This window comes from Cervus elaphus, chromosome X (genome assembly GCF_910594005.1).
Source record: "Cervus elaphus chromosome X, mCerEla1.1, whole genome shotgun sequence".
Classification (NCBI taxonomy): Eukaryota; Metazoa; Chordata; class Mammalia; order Artiodactyla; family Cervidae; genus Cervus; species Cervus elaphus.
The window spans coordinates 167,249,386-167,267,395 of record NC_057848.1 but is presented as its reverse complement, the minus strand read 5'-3'; the positions used below and the strand labels follow the sequence as shown (position 1 = coordinate 167,267,395).

At 45.6% G+C, this 18,010-nt stretch overlaps 1 pseudogene; it reads left to right on the top strand.

Moving 5' to 3' along the window:
* Nucleotides 1–1,534: 1,534 nt before the first annotated feature.
* Nucleotides 1,535–17,144, top strand: LOC122690589 (annotated as a pseudogene).
* The last annotated feature ends 866 nt before the right edge of the window (nt 17,145–18,010 follow it).

Here is an 18,010-nt window from a genome sequence, read left to right as displayed (position 1 = left end):
TCCCAGGAACAGCGGAGCCTGGTGGGTTGCCGTCTATGGGTCGCACAGAATCAGACATGACTGAAGCGACTTAGCAGCAGCAGCAGCAGCACCCCATAGGCGATCTTGCCGAAACTGGATTTGACAAGGTAAGGCACAGGTGGGCCTAGGAGAAAGTCCCGGAGCATGACTGCCATCTGGTGGAGCCGAGATTCTAGTTGAGGGCACTGGAAGGAAACATCCAGCCTGAGGACAACCCGCCCACTTGAGGATAGAAGCCTGAGGCAATGCCTGAAAACAAGCAAAGAAAATGGCCAAGATGCGCCTGCGCACTGGAGGCTTCTTGGCAGACATGCCCTCTGAGCAGCCAATCCCCGAGCATTTGGGTGGGGCCTCCTTCTCTCTCTACACCCTCCCAGCGCCTATTGGCTGGACTCCCTCGGTCACAACGCTGATTGGTCGCTTGTGCCTGACAGGCTACAGGCCGGCTGCTTGCCCTTCACTTCGCCTCGACGCGGGAAGACTCCATGCCGCTGAGCGCTGAACTAGCCTCGGCCGGGGTTGGTAGCACCACAGGACAGCTGGGAGACTGACCAGAATGCACCCTGCACAATCCTCACAAACCCTTACCCTGACGGCCTCAAATTCCAGGGTAAGAGGCCCCAAATCCCGTCAGCTTTGAAGAACCTGGGTCCTACGTGAAGGGAGCTCGCGTCTCGTCAGCTTCAGGAACTACAAGTCCCTTCACCCCCGGAAACACCAAATCCCCTAGTGTTGTGACCCTCAAATACCTAGAGTAACCCCAGTTCCCCTCAGGCTGAGGCACCTTCAAAATAGCACCCGCAGAGAGACCAAATTTCCTTAACCTCGGAGACCCTGAATACCTCAGCCTGGGAGCTCTTACAACTTTCTCCTCAAGACTCCCACTGTCCTGCCTGTTAGAGTCCTAAAGCCCCTTAATAAGAAACCTCCAATTTCCTCAGCCTCAAAGATCCCAAGTTCTCTAACCCTGCACATTCTACATCAGCCAAAACATCCCCAGTCCCCTCTGTCTGAGGATCCCAGTTCCTTCAGCTCCTGTGTCGCAGTTCTCCTCAAGTGGAGCGACTTATCCCTTAAACGTAGAACCCATGTTATGACCAGATTTTTCCGAGTTCCCAGGCGGAGATCCTCAAAATCCTTCTTGGAGAAATATTCCCTCTCTTGCACTGGAACAGAGCCCTGATTTCAGCCTGACCCCAGTCCAGCAGTTAGTGGCTTCTAGGTCTTCTCAGGACTCCCTCTGTCACCCACAGACACGTCCCACCCAGTGCCTTTCCTCAGAGGGGCTGAATTGTAGGGGAACCATAGAAACCAAATCTAGTTCACATTAGGCTGGCCTGTCATAGCTGGTCAGGATCTGTCCATCCCATCAACACCCTCACTCTGACTTTCCCCACCTTCCTGCCCTGGACACTCCACCCAAGGAAGACAGACCAGGCTCTGGACAGTGGTCTGGGCTATCTCAGCACTTTTTTCTTCCACGGGCACCTTGGCCTTGAGCACTTCAATGGCCATGAGGCTGAACAGGTCTCCAGAGGAGAGCACTGAGGGAGATGCCGGGAGAACAGAGCGGAAGCCCACGGTGAGAGGCGGAGGCGGCAAAGCTGGGCTCTAAGCCAGCTCTATAGGAAGGACATGGCGCCGGTCCCTGAAGGACCACAGACTGCTTGCCTGGGCAGCTGAGTGAACTTCCCTGTGACTGTACACAGGATGGGAATGCCTGGTCCTGTCTGAGACAGTGGGGTGGAGTGGGACAAAACAGGACACTAGCATCATCAACTGCTCTGTGTCCAGGGAGAGTTAGGAAAATGCTCAGAGTTTGTTCAGTTAAGCAGGACACAGGTGGGAAGAAAAGTCTTCATCCCTGTCTCACAGAGACCATCCAGTAGCTTCAGGCTACTCCCTGCACAAAAGGTGGAAGAGACGTCAGCTCTAAGGTCTGACATATATTAGTAAGTCACTGATGGAATCTACAATTTCCCTTAGGCAAAAGATGCTTTCAAAGACATTTCCATATACTTCACCAAGGAAGAATGGGCAGAGATGGGAGAGTGGGAAAAAATTCAATATAAGAATGTGAAAAGGAACTACAAAATGCTGATTGCTATAGGTAACAGGAAGTGCTAGGTGCCTGTGAGCCTGGGAAACATGAAACAGGTCTTCACCCTTATTGTTTACTTGGCCCTCTCTTAGGTGGCTTCTTCTGCTCACAGTTACCTTTTGTGTGGAGACTAACCTGGAGGAAATTTTTAGTTTTGTACCAAAGTGGGGTTGACCCTGGCAGTGCAGACATCACCTATTGCCTTATTCTACATTCTTCCAGCCCATCCTACTGATTTCCCTAACTTTGTGACACTTTCCATTTCTTCTGTGCTTTTTGCCTCCTTCTTAGAACATATATCTTGCTTCTTTTCAGGTTTCAGAGCCACAAGACCAGCTTTCATGCATCATTGCAAGCAGGTCATCAAAGCCCAGGTAGATAACACTGAGGATTCTGATGAAGAATGGACACCAAGGAAGCAAGGTGAGGGGCCAGAAGGATTTAGAGATGTCTTCAAGAAACCAGCCTGGGCTTAGGTCTCAACTGCATCTTGGCCATTAGCAAAGAAAACATAATTTTCATCATTCTGAAGTGGTTGTGGCTGAGTATTGACATAAGCCTGAATGAAGGTGAAGGTATAGGTTTTCCAGTGTAATTCTAGAAAGTTTTATGTTTAAAATTTATCATTCTTTGTAAAAAGAATTATTTTTGCTGAACATCTTTAATGAAAGGCAATTAAACATACCCTAGGCTATAAATTCACCAAAGAGATTTCTAATACTAATCTCATAATAATTCAGTTATTGGATTAAATCTCTTAGAAGAGGAAATTATTAACATATTACGTCAAGATACATTATTTATGTGTGTATAAAAAATAACACCACTTACCCTAGGGTGAAACTAATTCTTTGTTTTGATTCTCGGAAAGGGTTTGAGAGAACTATTTATTCTCCCTGATCTTTCCCACATTTCACTGACCAGAGACAGCATCAGGTAAATAAAAAATGAAGTACAATCATTATAAAGTAGAAGTGGGCAGCTCACTTCCTCTTCCACTGCTCAGAGACTTTAGAAGAGTTAATCTGCCTAGAGTAGAGAAGACAATTTAGATAGTTCTAGGATTCTCCATCTATGGATTTCTGCTCTCCCAGATTTTAAAAAATTATTTATTTAGTTTTGGCTGCACTGGGTCTTTGTTGCTGTGCAAGGGCTTTCTCTGGTTGTGGTGACTGGCTTCTCGTTGCAGAGCACATTCAGGCTCAGTAGTTTGTGACACACAGGATTAGTTGCCCCGCAGAAAGTGGAATCTTCCCGGAGGAGCAATCAAACCTGTGTCCTCTGCATTGGCAGGCAGATTCTCATCCACTGTGCCACCAGGGAAGTCCATCTGTTCCCTTAGGTTATCAAAACTAGTGTAAGAAACATGAAAACCAAAGGTTTTGACATGAAGAGAGATCCTTCATAGGGAATAATATCTCATGGTTCACTGTGCTTCTACACATCTTTACCTTGTTAATTTATGAGTGTATGGTACACTATTGCTAACTATGTACACATTGCTCTAGAACAAATCTGTAGAACTTTTTCATCTTGCATGCCTGAAGCCCTACACCTATTGAGAAACAATTCTCCAATTCTTCCTCCTCACAGACCTTTGCAACCACGATTATATTTTCTGTTTCCATGGATTTGATTAATTTAGATACCTCGTAGAAGTGGAATCTTGCAATATTTGTCTTTTTTTGATGGGTTCACTTCACTTAGCATAATATCATCAAGGCCCATCCTTGATGTGGCATATGACAAAACTCTATTTTAAGGCTTCAAAACATTCCATTGTGTGCATGTGTATATGATATATATATAAGATATACATAATCTTTACCTGCTTATCCACCAATGAACATTTAGATTGCTTCCACATCTTGCCAACTGGGAATAATGCGGCAATGACCATAGATGTGCACATGACATATTCAAGGTCTTGCTTTCAATTTTTATGGAAATATACTCTGGAGTTGGATTGCTAGATCATATGGCAGTTCTAATTTTCTGAGGAAACTCCATACTGTTTCTATAACGTTTGAAAGATTTTGCATTTCCAACAATAGTGTATAAGGGTTCCAATTTCTCCATATCCTTACCAAACTTGCTATTGTCTTTTTAGTCATATTGGCCATCACAGAAGGTATGAGATAATTTCCACTGTGGTTTTAATTTGTATTTCCCTATTGATTAGTAATCTTCAGCATATTTTAATATGTTTGTTGGCCATTTGCATATCTTCTTTGGAGAAATGTCTATTCAATTCCTTCTCCCACTGTGTTAGTCAGCTCAGGCTGCCATAACAAAACAGACTACATGGCTTAAACCACAGAAATTTGTTCTCTTACAATGCTGGAGCATGGAAGTTTGATATCAGGGTGCCATCATGGTCAATCAGGTTCTCTCCCTGGCTTATAGGTAGCCTTCATATTGGTGTATGCTTATTAACCCCTTATCAGATAAATATTTTACAAATATTTTCAACCATCCTGTAGGATGTCTTTTCACTCTGTTCCTTTGTTTTACTCTGTTCCTCTGTTAAACTCTGTGTCCTTTGCTGCACAGAGGTTTTAAGATTAAGGTAGTCTCATTTGTCTATTTTTACTTTGTTACTAATACTTGTGCATTTGGTATTATATCTAAGAAATCATTGCTGATTCAATGTTGTGAAGCTTTACCCATTTTTTTTTCTAAGAGTCTTATCAAGCCTTACATTTAGGTCTTTAATCCATTTTGAGTTGATTTTTCTTCATGATTTAAGATCTTCATTATTTTGCATATGGATATTTTGTTTCCCCAGCGCCATTCGTTACAGGGATTAAACTTTCCATGTTGTCTTGACACCCTTGATGAAGATCATGAGACCATGTATACAAGAGTTTATTTCTAGCTGTCTATTCTGTTCCATTGATTGGTATGTCTGTCTTTATGCCAGTGGGCTTCCTCAGTGGCTCAGCAGGTAAAGAGTCTGCCTTCAATGCAGGAGACATAGGAGATGTGGGTTCAATTAATGAGTTAAGAAGATCCCCTGGAGAAGGAAATGGCAACCCCCTCCAGTATTCTTGCCTGATAAATCCCCTGGACAGAGGAGCCTGGTGGGCTACAGTCTAAAAGGTCACAAAGAGTCAACATGACTGAGCGACTAAGCATGCACTTTATGCCAAAACTACACTTTTTGGTTACTGTACCTTTGTAATATGTTCTGAAATGAGAGGCCTCCAGCTTTGCTGTTCTTTCTAAGATTGTTTGCCTATTTGGGGTCCTCTGAGATTCTGTATTAACTGTAACATGGATTTTTCCATATCTGAAAAAAATTCCATTGGGATCTTAATAGGAATTGCATTGAATCTTTAACTTGCTTTGGGTAGTATGAACAGCTTAATAATATTAAGTCTCCAAATCCACAAATGTGAGACACCTTTCTATTTACTTCTGTCAGATTCCTTTCAACAATACTTGGTAGTTTTCAATGTATAAGTCTTTCATCTCCTTATGTTTACTCCCAATTATTTCATTCTTTTTGATACTATTATAAATAAGATTATCAGGACTTCTCTGGTGGTCCAGTGTCTTAGACTCCACAGTCCAAGTGCAGAGAACTTGGGTTCAATCCCTGGTCAGGGAACTAGATCCTACATGCCACAACAAAGACCTGGCACAAATCAATAAATAAATATAATTTTTTTAAAAAATTTAAACTTAGCTCTTGACTATAGCTTTAAAAGATAAAACATAAATAGGGTTGTTTTCTTATTTTCCTTTTTGGAATGGTTGTTGTTCATTCATGGGAAGATATTTGAATATTGATTTTGTACCATGCAACTTTCTGTGCAGGTTTTGTGTGTAATTTTAAAATTTTTCTGCACATAAAATCATGTCCTCTGTGAACAGACATAATTTTACTTCTTTCTTTCCAAATGGAAGTCTTTTGTTTCCTTTTCTAATCTAATGCCCTGGCTAAGACTTCTAATATTATGTTGAATAGAAGTGTTGAGAATGGGCATCCTTGCCTTTTTTTCTTGATCTTAGAAGTTTTCAGCTTTTCACTGATGACTATGATGTTAGAGATAGACTTTTCATATATGACCTTTATTATATTGCAATCACCTCCTTCTATTTCTACTTTGTTGAGTATTTTTGTCATGAAAGTCTAGTAAATTTATTAGATACTTTATGGACATCAGATGAAGCACAAATGAAGTTTCATATTTTTTTTTAATTTTAATAAAATTATGTAATGCTCCCAGTGGAAGCATAGGAGTTGATGAAACAGAAATCACTTTCCATTTCTCCTTTGGTAATCCTTGTCCTTGTCACTCTCTGGCTCAGAATTCTGTGTCCTTAATTAGAATGGCCAGAGTTTGGAAACATTTACCAACCAAAACACTGATTCTCATAATTTTTCAGGTAAACCTTCTAGGATGGCCTTCAGAGGGAAGCACAGTAAACACCAGAAGGTAAATGTTTCCCAAATCCTGTTGACAAAAAAATCCCTCCTCATGGATCCAGTCCCAGGTGAGAATAGGAGAAAACACAGAGATCCCGGAGACTGCTGCCTTCCTGTCCTGAATCTTGAGCACAATGTCTGATATCATCACCATCTTTATAGTTAGTAAGAACAGCAACGATAGTAGGCTGTTCTATCATTACATTATTTTCACAATATTTCAGACTTTAAGCATTTTATGTGAATAAACTTACTTAAACCTTAAAACAATCCTACAGTACCTATAAGTAGGTATATAGCTATCACCATCATAGATCAAGAAACTGAGGTTAAAAAAAATATTTGATTATATGCATGGGATCACAGTATGGTGGTACAATCTAATCCAAAGCACCTTCTCTAAACCCAATACAAACTGGTTAGAACTTCCATAGTTTTATAAAGTCTCTTTATACATCTTTATATCATTTATCTGAGAGATGTTTTCAACTTCAGTTCTTTTGTGCTGTGCTAGTGAGGGATATCTGAGGGATATCTAAGGGAAGCTTAAGGACATGTTGGGCAGTTTGTAGAGTGGATGGTCCAAGATGAAGGTGACATGATCCCTACCTCAGAGACTCCTACTCCAATAAGAGGAAGTAACTTGCAGCTCTGACAAGCCTCAGGTTTATGACTCAAAAACAACAAATAAGAAAATAACTGAAGGACTTCACATAGGTTACCTGCTTTTGAGTAGAAACTCATCATCTGGACATGATTTCAAATGCTCATTCTTGTAGGAGGAAGTAACAAGTCCTTCCTCTGAGCTCTGATTAGACAACTCTCCTGTTTGGAATCATTTGTTTAGCCTGCCCCTGTTTTGTAAGCTTTGAGAGTGTAGCCCATACCTGTTAATTCTCAGAAGTCCAGGCCCAGCTCAAAGCCCCTGAGGGACCTCTGAATGTTTTGTGAATGAATGACTCCACATTTAAACATTCATCTAGGAATAAGAAGGTCAAGGAATACTGGAGATAGTATTTGTGAGCTAGACTTCAAATATAGAAGCAGTCGAGGGGATATATTGATGGCAGGGATGTATGTTCACATTCATACTGTATTAAATAGCTCACACAACGATTTGTTGAATGTTATTAAATTTCATGTCCACTATAACATTAACAATTAGCATGTATACCAATTTATGAACCAGGAAACTAAGGAGAACCAGCTAGTTGTACAGCCTTCTTCAAGGAGAATTGATGAGGCCAGCTACTTTACTTCCAAACATTGTCTCTAGGACATGGCAACCTGCAACTTTTGGCTCATTTTCTTTACTGTTTGAATGTGTTTCTGCAGATTATCTTTTCTCTTCTCAACCTTACTGCTTTGTCACCTTATTTTCCAGATGTGTTTTGTCCCTTCTGTAATTTTCCATACTTTCTTGTCCATCAAAGGTCCACTAATTAATAGAAAACCTCACGGATTTCTCTATGAGCCCTTACCCTCTTCTTTCCCTGATTTCCAGCTATTCTCCCTGTGTTGCTTTCATTTTTATGCATAACGTTGAAGGGAAAGAATCTTAAGATATGAATTCTAGTTTTGATTTACTACCCACTTAGGTCCTTTTTTACACTCCAGTGTTCAGACCCCCCCCCACCATGTATTTCCAAGAATTGTCAAAGTATTAACTGAAGCCATGCATGTGAAAACACTTCATACAGTCCTAAAGAACTAAAGAAATGCATGTTACCTTTTACTCACATGTCAGAGAACAACCAGGGGACCATTAAATAAGGTATCTCGTTTGAAGAAATTGCTGGGAGCAGCAAAATTGTGGAAGAAAAGTGGCTCCAAACAGGCTCAGAAACCAGTGCCCCCTCCCAGAGAAGCAAGGACCCCTGGACAGCATCCCAGACACAAAGTTGGTAAGAGAAAATTTGGGGGGTTCCTCTAATTAGTTCCTCCAGTCCCTGTAGAAAAGCTAATAAGTATGGCCTAGGTGTGGGGTGTGGACTTTGGGTAGGCGTGGGTTTAAGCTGGACTGATCTGAGACATGAAGTTAGCACTGGGACCTTGGGAAAATCTTATACATTTTCTGAGGTCCTGATCGCTCATCTGTAAAGTGAAGATAGGGACACATAACTCATACAGTGTTTGGAAGCATTACATTAAATGCAAAAGTGCTGACACCTACAAGTAGTTCAATAAATCCAGCTGTGATGATAGGGACCATGCTTTGTTAGTATTTATACACAGACCTCTGCTCAATGCCTTACGTGTCATGCCCTTAACATATATTTTCTGAGTAGATGTGTCAGTGAACTATTTCCTAAGTAAGAAGTTTGGTAAGTTAAACCTACTAACAGGAAGTGCAGGAAGCTAGCACTGAACTGGGCATCTGTGGTCAGTGTGGAGCCTCAGTCTCCTGAACCTGTAGTTAAAGGGAGAAGAAACAAAGTATAGAGAAGGGACTTCCTGGTGGTTAAGTGGTTATGACTCCACACTTCCACTGCAGGAGGTGTGGGTTCCATTCCTGGACAGGGAACTAAGATCCCACATGCCATGCAGCATGGTCAATAAATAAATAATGTATCATTAAAACATAAAAATACAAAAGTAATAGTTTGAAAAATAAATGTGAAAAAGTTTTAACAAACTGTATAGATGGACAAGTAGGAGATCTCACACTTTCTGATAAAACAGGGACTAACTCTCCAGACCCCACCAGTCTTGCTTAGCTTCCGTTCTCCATCTTAGAACTCAAAAGAAAGGAGACTGAAGTGAAAAGGTACAATCTGAGAGAGAAAGGGCCATGTGTACCAAGAGGACAGCCAGCCCCAGGATGATGACTACCTCTGTGAGTGGCCCCACTGGCCCACTCATGGAGAAGGGGTTATGACACCTTGGTACAATAACCTCACCTCACCATTTGGTCCCCCAGTCATCCCCTTCCTGTATGACTTGGGGTACAAGATTAAGGCCAAAGGCCGTGAATGCCCCAGTTCTTTCTGAAGGTCTTTACAACCAGCAACATCACTATACCTCCCTCATCCCTGTTGCTCTCACCTCCAGATTGTGAGGAATGTTAGAACTTCTTCATTGACAGCTGTGCTATCCATGGGCCCCCAACCTTCATAAAGGACTCTGCAGTAGAAAAGGGGCATGCCAACCGTGCAGCCCTCACTCTGCCCCCTGGGTTAAGAATCAGACGGTCAGGCATCCCTAAGGCTGGGCTTGGAGTGTGGAATGAGACATCTGATCTGCCGCTGGGCCTGCATTTTGGCCCCTACGAGGGTCAGATCATAGACAATGAAGAGGCCTCCCACAGTGGATACTCCTGGATGGTGAGAAATAGCCCTCTTTCCCTGTCCTCTGGCTCTAATCACTTGTGTGTGGTGGTGGGGTACTTATATCTACATGCAAGGACATGGATGGTAATGACGGTCAGCAATGACACAGTCAGCCCTTGTGTACTGTGTGCACTGGGCATGAACACAGGACTTCTATCCAAAGATCAGAGGAAGGTGGGAGACAGTGGTACAGGCACACAGGACTTCTATCTAAAGATCAGAGGAAGGTGGGAGACAGTGGGACAGGCACACAGGACTTCTATCTAAAGATCAGAAGAGAGGTGGGAGACAGTGGTACAGGCATACAGAAGTGACTCCTCACTTGTGGAGCCCTTGCCTTCAATGTGCTAATAGACTCAGACTTGAAATGATGATTAAGGAGCTTACTGTGTGGCCCAACTGGCAGTTGAATCCATGCCGGCTGAAGAGCACCAATGACAGCAGAGGGAAAGTTCTATTACTTCCTACCAAAAAATAAATAAGTAAAATAAAAGAGAGAAGAAAGCTTGTATCTCTTTTCTGACACTCAGGTCAACAAAGGGAGAAACAGCTACGAGTATGTGGATGGGAAGGACAAGTCTTTGGCCAACTGGATGAGGTGAGTGCCTTGAGTCTGCAGTTTGTAGATGTCCCTCCTCCCTCAAGTCCACACCCCTTTCCTTCTCAGCCCGTCTCCCTCAATAGCTTTCACATCTTCTTTCCTCTTTTCCCTCCATATCATGCTCTTTCATTTCAAAAGACATTAGAAAGAAAGAAAGAAAAATATAACATGTGCTCTTAAAATATAAATCTATGCTCAACAAAACTGAGGTACTTGAAAACAACTTGAGGAGTCTAGATTCACCAGGGACACTTTAACTCACTTAACTGACACTTACCAAGCACTCTCTGTCCCAGTTTAGACAGTGAACTTCATGACTGAAGCAGATCACACAACCCATGTCCTTTTGGAGAACAAACTGAAGACAGACATTAACCAACTGATTTTAGGAATAGTAACCTTAATTTTTCTATTTTTGAATAATTGCACAGCACCAGGATAACCTAACATGGGAGACCTTGAGTCCATGTGGGCAACAACCTCCCCAGGCTCGATTCCAGTGAGAAGTGGGCCCTGAGGCCTGAGAAGGAATGGGGGGCAGGATGGCTGTGAGCATGGCCATTCACTGAGGGCCTCTCCTTTCATCAGGACAGGCAGAAAGTGAATAAACTATTACTGTTCTGTGTCTCAAGCTATGTCAGAGCACTCTCCATTTTTCCATGGGAGGGGGTGGGCAAGTGAATAGGACCCTGGATACAGGTGGGGAGATTGGAGAAAAGCCTCTGGAGAGAAGGCAGGCTGGGGTGAGTGCTGAGGGCTGCATGCTAACCTAGGAGTACCAAGTCCTGTGGAATGAAAGAGAACTTAATTTAGAGTTTAGAGGAACTGGAGGTCACCAGTCTTACGGACAGTCCAGGTGGAGACAAAAGCATTCCAGCCAGGGAGAGGACCGGAAACAGGATCTGGAAATAGGAATTCACACAGCCAGGTTGAAGGTGTGAACAGAAGGTCCCCATGAGGGGCGGTGGGAACCATGGTGGCCTCAGAGCCTGAAGGCAAGGAGTTGGGCATGGTCCGACAGTGGAGGGGTCTCATCACCTGTGGTTTCTTTCCCTTTCCTGGCCTTGACTCCAGGTATGTGAACTGTGCCCGGGATGACGAGGAGCAGAACCTGGTGGCCTTGCAGTATCATGGGCAGATCTTTTATCGAACCTGCCAGGTGGTCAGGCCGGGCTGTGAGTTGCTGGTCTGGTATGGGGATGAGTATGGCGAGGAACTCGGCATCATTCGGGACAGCAGGGGGAAGAGCAAGCTCTCGGGCAGGAGAGGTGAGCACCACCCCTCTCCCAGTGCCCCACCCCATCCTGGGGAGCTCCCCTGGTCCAATCCTGAAGCAGAGTCCAATCCAGTCTAAAGTCAGTCAAGTTGCAATTAAAATGCCTCAGAATTTGATTCATTTCATAAGACTGTTAGGAAAATATTTATTTTAAAAATATTAGTTCTAATTTTCAATATTTCATGCAAAAAATCTGTAACATCACCTTCTGCTGAAAGGCTTAGAAGCAAAAAGCAAGTTTTCTGGCACCTACCAGCTCTCTCCCCTTTATCAGTTTCTTCCTCATTTCCTCCATATTTCTAAGTGACATGCATACAGTGATTTGCACTCAGTTACTGTTTCAGTTTGTTGTCATGTGAGTTCATACTCTGACACAGGGCTCCATGCACTGAAACATACAGAACCACTGCCTTGGGGCAACATGGGCTTCATACCAGACAGGGGCTGGTGCTCTGAGGGAAACCAGTGCAGGAAAAGTGCCTTGGATCAGCATTAGCAGAGAGTGGGGTGTGATGGATGATGGTGGGGCAGGGTCTCTGTAGAGAAAACACCTGTGGATTCCAGGATTCCAGACAGGGGAGCAGCCAGTGCTGCAGCCTCAGGGCCGGGAAGAGAGGCCATGTCAGTGGTTGCAAGAGGAAGCACAGAGGGAGAGAAGGAGGCTGGATGGAACATGGAAGCCTCAGAGCTCATGTCCATGTGCAGGCCCCAGGGGTCCTCCTGGGTGACACAGAACAACCATGCGGCTATCAGCTGCTAGCAGCATGTTCTCTGTGCTAAGATGATGCTTCGGTCATTTTTGGGAGGAGACAGCAGCAGGGAGTCCCCTCAGAGGTCAGTTCATTGCCAGACATGAGGGGAGAATGGGCTGGGTGAAGATGCATGGGAGTGAGGGTGTGAAGAGTCTGGCTGGAGATGTATTTTTAAGCAGGACTTCCTAGTGCATGTTAAGTGGACTAAGACTGAGTGAAATAAAAGAGGTATGAATACTGGTGAGACTTGAGAAAGGACATGTCTATTATTTTATGATGTATAAAAAACTGAGAAAGGAGCAATTTGTGAACCAACTGGGGCAGCAGGAGCCAGAGACCTGTAGTCAGTGGGACCTGGGCCTCTTGGTCTCATCCAGTCTCAAACTCACTTCCTGCAGAGTGGTTTCTTTGAAAGGTTGCTCTTTGAACAAGGAGCCTCAAATTCAACTTTGCTCACACCTGCTCTAACCACCCCTGTGCTGCCTCCCATATGCAGAGAGCTCCAGGCCAGGCGCCCCAAACTCAATAGACCCTTTCCCCTCACAGGGAGCCATTCAGGAAGATTCCACCTAAGTCATCAAGAGTCTTATCTCTCAGTAGGGTAAAATACCTGTGACGACTGTGACATGACTTTCCGTATACTTACACACAGGGAAAGGTCCCTGCAGATCCACCTCTATCAGGAGAGACGCTGCCTCTGATGCTACTGAAAGGTCCCTAGTCTGGGTGGTATGTAGAAAAGGCCCTTGATGCAAGCTTCCTGGATTTCTGTAGATGTAGAGAATAAGAATGGAATGGAAAAGTGGACTGGAAAGACACACTTGATGGGCGACAAATCGTGCATTGTCAACACTAAGATGATTACTGGGGCAGGCTTTACCATGGCAAACCAGCTACCTGACTAAAATCTTCCTCTTTCAGCAGAACCAAAGCCCAAGATCCACCCATGTGCCTCCTGCTCTCTGTCCTTCTCCAGTCAGAAATTCCTCAGCCAACATGTCCAACACAGTCACCCCTCTCAGATCCTCCTGAGGCCATCTTCAAGAGACCACCTCCAACCAGAGGATCCCTGCCCAAGCAATCAAATTCAGCAGCAGCGATATTCTGAGCCACACAGCCCGAGTGACAAACCAGAGGGTCGAGAGGCCAAGGAAAGGCCCCATCCTTTGCTGAAAGGCCCCAAACTTTGCATAAAGCTGAAGAGGATTTCAATGGCCTCTTCCTACTCACCCAAAGGACAAATGGGGAGTTCTGAGGTGCATGAGAGAATGGCAGAAGAGCCCAGTACAAGCCAGAAACTGAATCCAGAGGACACAGCCAAATTATTCATGGGAGCAGGGGTCTCAGGGATTATAAGAGTCAAGTATGGAGAGCATGGGCAAGGCTCCAAGGATCCATCAAGTATAATCACGCATGAGAGGGCACACACAGGAGAGAACCCCTATGTTTGCAATGAGTGTGGGCAAAGCTTCAGTGTGAAGTCAAATCTAAGTAGACATAGGTGGACTCACACAGGAGAGAAGCCCTATGTGTGCGGGGAGTGTGGGAGAAGCTTCAGTCAGAAGACCCATCTCATCACACACCAGAGGACACACACAGGGGAGAAGCCCTATGTTTGTGGGGAGTGTGGGAAAAGCTTCAGTCAGAAGTCAAATCTTGGTCAACACCATAGGACACATACAGGGGAGAAGTCCTATGTTTGTGGGGAGTGTGGGAAAAGCTTCGGATGGAAATCAAGTCTCATCACACACCAGAGGACACACACAGGGGAGAAGCCCTATGTTTGTGGGGAGTGTGGGCAAAGGTTCAGTGTAAGATCAAATCTCACAAAACACCAAAGGACACACACGGGATAAGCCCTATGTTTGCACGGAGTGTGAGTGAGTCATGACCAATAAACCACATCCTAGCCACAGGAGGATTACTGCAGCCACCTCATGCTTCAGCTCTAAGGGGGCCTCAGAGCAGGTTTATGACCCATTACTGTCCCCAAAAGTATGAGGAGAAACTTCCCAGGTGGTCCAGTGGCTTCTACTCCAATGCATAGACCCACGTTCAATACCTGACTGGGGAACTACCTCCCACATGCGGCAACTAAGACACAGTGGAGCCATGTAAATAAATACATAAACAAATATTTTACAGAAACAGTGTGATGAGCACAGAATTAATTGATTAAATAGACCTTCCACTTTCATGACAGGAGAGGAGGTAGATAAACAGCAGATGGTTTCTTAAGTGTTCTGGACATATTCATGCCAATTGCCTTCATGGTTTTTTGTACTCCTCTTCTAACAAATTTTGTCTCCAAACATATCTGAAGCCCAGACTATGTACTCATTCCCCCCTTATTACTGACAGCAGTGGGGTCCAGTGGTAGCTGAACCCCTGGGAAGGCATTATTCTGGAGCCAACTCAGTTAAGTCACCAGACAGTCATCTTCCAGGGTCCAGGGAGAGGAATCTAGGGTTTGAGACAGATTCATCAGGGAAGAGAAAACTCTGGCTTCCTGGGAAGTGTGGCCTCTCCTCCTTATAGATCTAGGCTGTACTTTTTGGTCTCTCCTGGTTGACCTCTGTCTTCTTCCGACTTCTGTGGCCTCAAAAGTGAAGGCCAAGTGCACATGTATGTGTGCATGTGTGTGTGCTTTGCTCAGCCTGGGCCATTCTGGTCTCCCTTACTCTGTCTTTGCCACTTCATCAGGGTCATCACAGCATCTGGACTCCAGATTCAATCACAGGGGTCCAGTTCTCAGCCCTGCCCTCAGCAGCTGTGTGACATGGGCAAGATGCTCAACCTCTCCTGTGTCTCTATTCTCATCTGTGATACAGGGTGGGAGCACCAGCATTTTGGTCTGTTGCATAAGCACAGGCAGAATCTGGCAGAGGCTGGCTGAGAAAGCAAGCCCCGCCATTGCTGTTATTTGTGTTTTTTTCTTTAATCTTTTAAAAAATTTAAATTGAAGGATAAATGCTTTACAGAATTGTTTTCTGCATGTCTTTCAGCCCCCACACCTTCCAGGTCTTTAGAGCTAGACGAGGAAGGGGCCGTTTAGGCACTTGGCTGCCCTGATGAGGACATGTGAGGCCAGGGTTGCTAAGGGAGTGCAACCTCCCTTCCCACCATTGCCGTTCCTACTGAGCTGGGCAGCCCCAGAACCCCTCCACACAGAGAGGCAGTGCCAACAGTCATCCACCCTGCGGACAACAGAGCCTAGAGCCGCGTGTGCAGGAAACTCCTGTCCAGACCCCATCCCACCCCCAACACGGAGGGCCCTTGAAGCCCACACAGTGGCTTCTCTAATGCACAGGTCTTGTACCTGTGCCCACGTGCTTTGGTCAATGCTGTCGCAACCTTGAAATTCTTAACTATGGAATAGCTCATCCTTACACTTCCCTTTTATGAGTGAAGTCTGATGGACCTTGGGGTGCACTGTGAGCAGAGCAGATGCACACAGCACAGGCCCCAGGGGTGACCAGGCTGCATGTGGGGACAAGGTGGACACAAAGTCCGCCCACCCCCCAGGTGAGTGAAGGTGGTGACTGCACAAGGAAGCCATGCTTGCTTAGGCCCAGAACTGAATTCCAACACAGAGTGGAGGCAATGGCGTTCTTAAGAGTTGACCACACCCTCCCCTCTGTGAATGACCTCTGCTCTGTCTCGATCCTTCCAGAATGGGTTCAGGAGGCTGAAGTCCCCCCAGTCACCAGAAGACACCAAGGGGTGAGTGGGCTATGGGGTGGTGGGGGAGGGAGGTGGTAACTCCAGGACTGGGGGCAATGGCCTTCAGTTCCCTCCCTGTGCCAGGCTTGTAAGGTGTCTCTACATGAACTGTGTCAGTAATAACCATCCACTATTATTTTCTCGTTTCTTTCATGCTTTCTTAAAGGAACACGTTTGTCTGTAGCTTGGTTTCCCTACAGGAAGGGAAGCCATGTAAACTCCCCATCTTCCATGGCTTGTGGTTGGGGCCACACGAGTGAGAGAGAGTTAAGGGTGATGCAGGCAGAGGGGCTTCAACTGAAATATGGTGGAGACCCAGAAACTTGCAGGGGCTTCTCACCTGCATCTCCTACCAGAGCAGGGCCTAGAGTCCCCTGGAAGCCTGAACAGGTCGAAGCCTCTCCCTCCCCTCCCCTCCCCTCCCCTCTCCTCCCCTCAAAAAGCTGGTTCCTGGCCCAACCCACAACACCCCCAAATCCCCCATCACCCACAGCCCTTCACAGGCCCTCCCTCACAGAAGTGGGACGACCTGCACAGTGGTAGCGATGGTGTGTGACCCCAGAGCTTGGGGTCTCAGCTGACCGTGAGCAAGGGGGCTGGTGCTTTACACACCTTCCCAGGCCAGGGAGATGCCAGCAGCCACAAGCCATGATCTGAAGCAGAGTTGGGGGGGTGTTGATGTGAGCTGTCTGAGGTCCCGTCCTGTCCCCATGACAGCAGCCAGGCCTCACCTGACACTGTGACTGCCCTGCATTGGCACGGAAGACAGCAACAGTCATGGTGACAGGATAGCCAGCTGACTCCACTGCATGCTCCACTCTGACCACAGAGGCCCCGCAGCTGTACCTGCCCCACCTGGGCACTGCTCTGTTTGGCTGCCAGGGCTCGGGGACCCTGGGTGTGTAGGTGAGGGCAGAGCATCAGAGGTCAAGCCTGCTTTCAGCCTCCAGACCCACCCTGGTCGCCAGACCCATGAGCCCAACCAGTATCTGAAGCCAAGATGCCTTTGGGAGAATGACACCACAGACGCTGACCTCAGAGCTCAGACTCCTGAAAATTTACTAAACAGGATTTTTTTTAGTCTTTTTTTTTTTTTTTTTTAAGTAGGGGGTTGGCAGGAAGAGGGAGGGGAATGACTTCTTTGGTGCTGCAGTGGTTAAAAATCTGCCTGCCAATGCAGGAGACGTGAGTTCAATCCCTGATCTGGGAAGAGCCCACATGCTGTGGAGCAACTAAGCCTGTGCACAACTACTGCAGCCCAAGTGCCTAGAGCCCATGCTTCCCAACAAGAGAAGCCACCACAGTGAGAAGTTCAAGCACAGAAACTAGCAAGTAGCCCCCACTCCCTACAACCAGAGAAAAGCCCACATAGCAACAAAGACCCAGCACAGCCAAAAATAAATAACTTTTATTTTTAAAAAAGGAGGATGCTGCAACATTCCCTGCTGGTCCAGCGGCTAAGACTCTGAGCTCCCAACACAGGGGGGCCGGGTTCAATCTCTGTTCAGGGCACTAGATCCCACATGCCACAACTGAAGACCCTGTGTACTGCAACTAAAACCCATTGCAGCCAATTAAATAAATATTTAAAAGTAGGAGGCGGGGTGGTCCTAAGATGGTGGAGGAATAGGAAGAGGAGACCACTTTCTTCCCCACAAATTCATCAAAAGATCATTTGAATGCTGAGCAACTTCCACAAAACAACTTCTGAATGCTGACAGAGGACACCAGGCACCCAGAAAGGCAGCCCATTCTCTTCAAAAGGAAGTAGG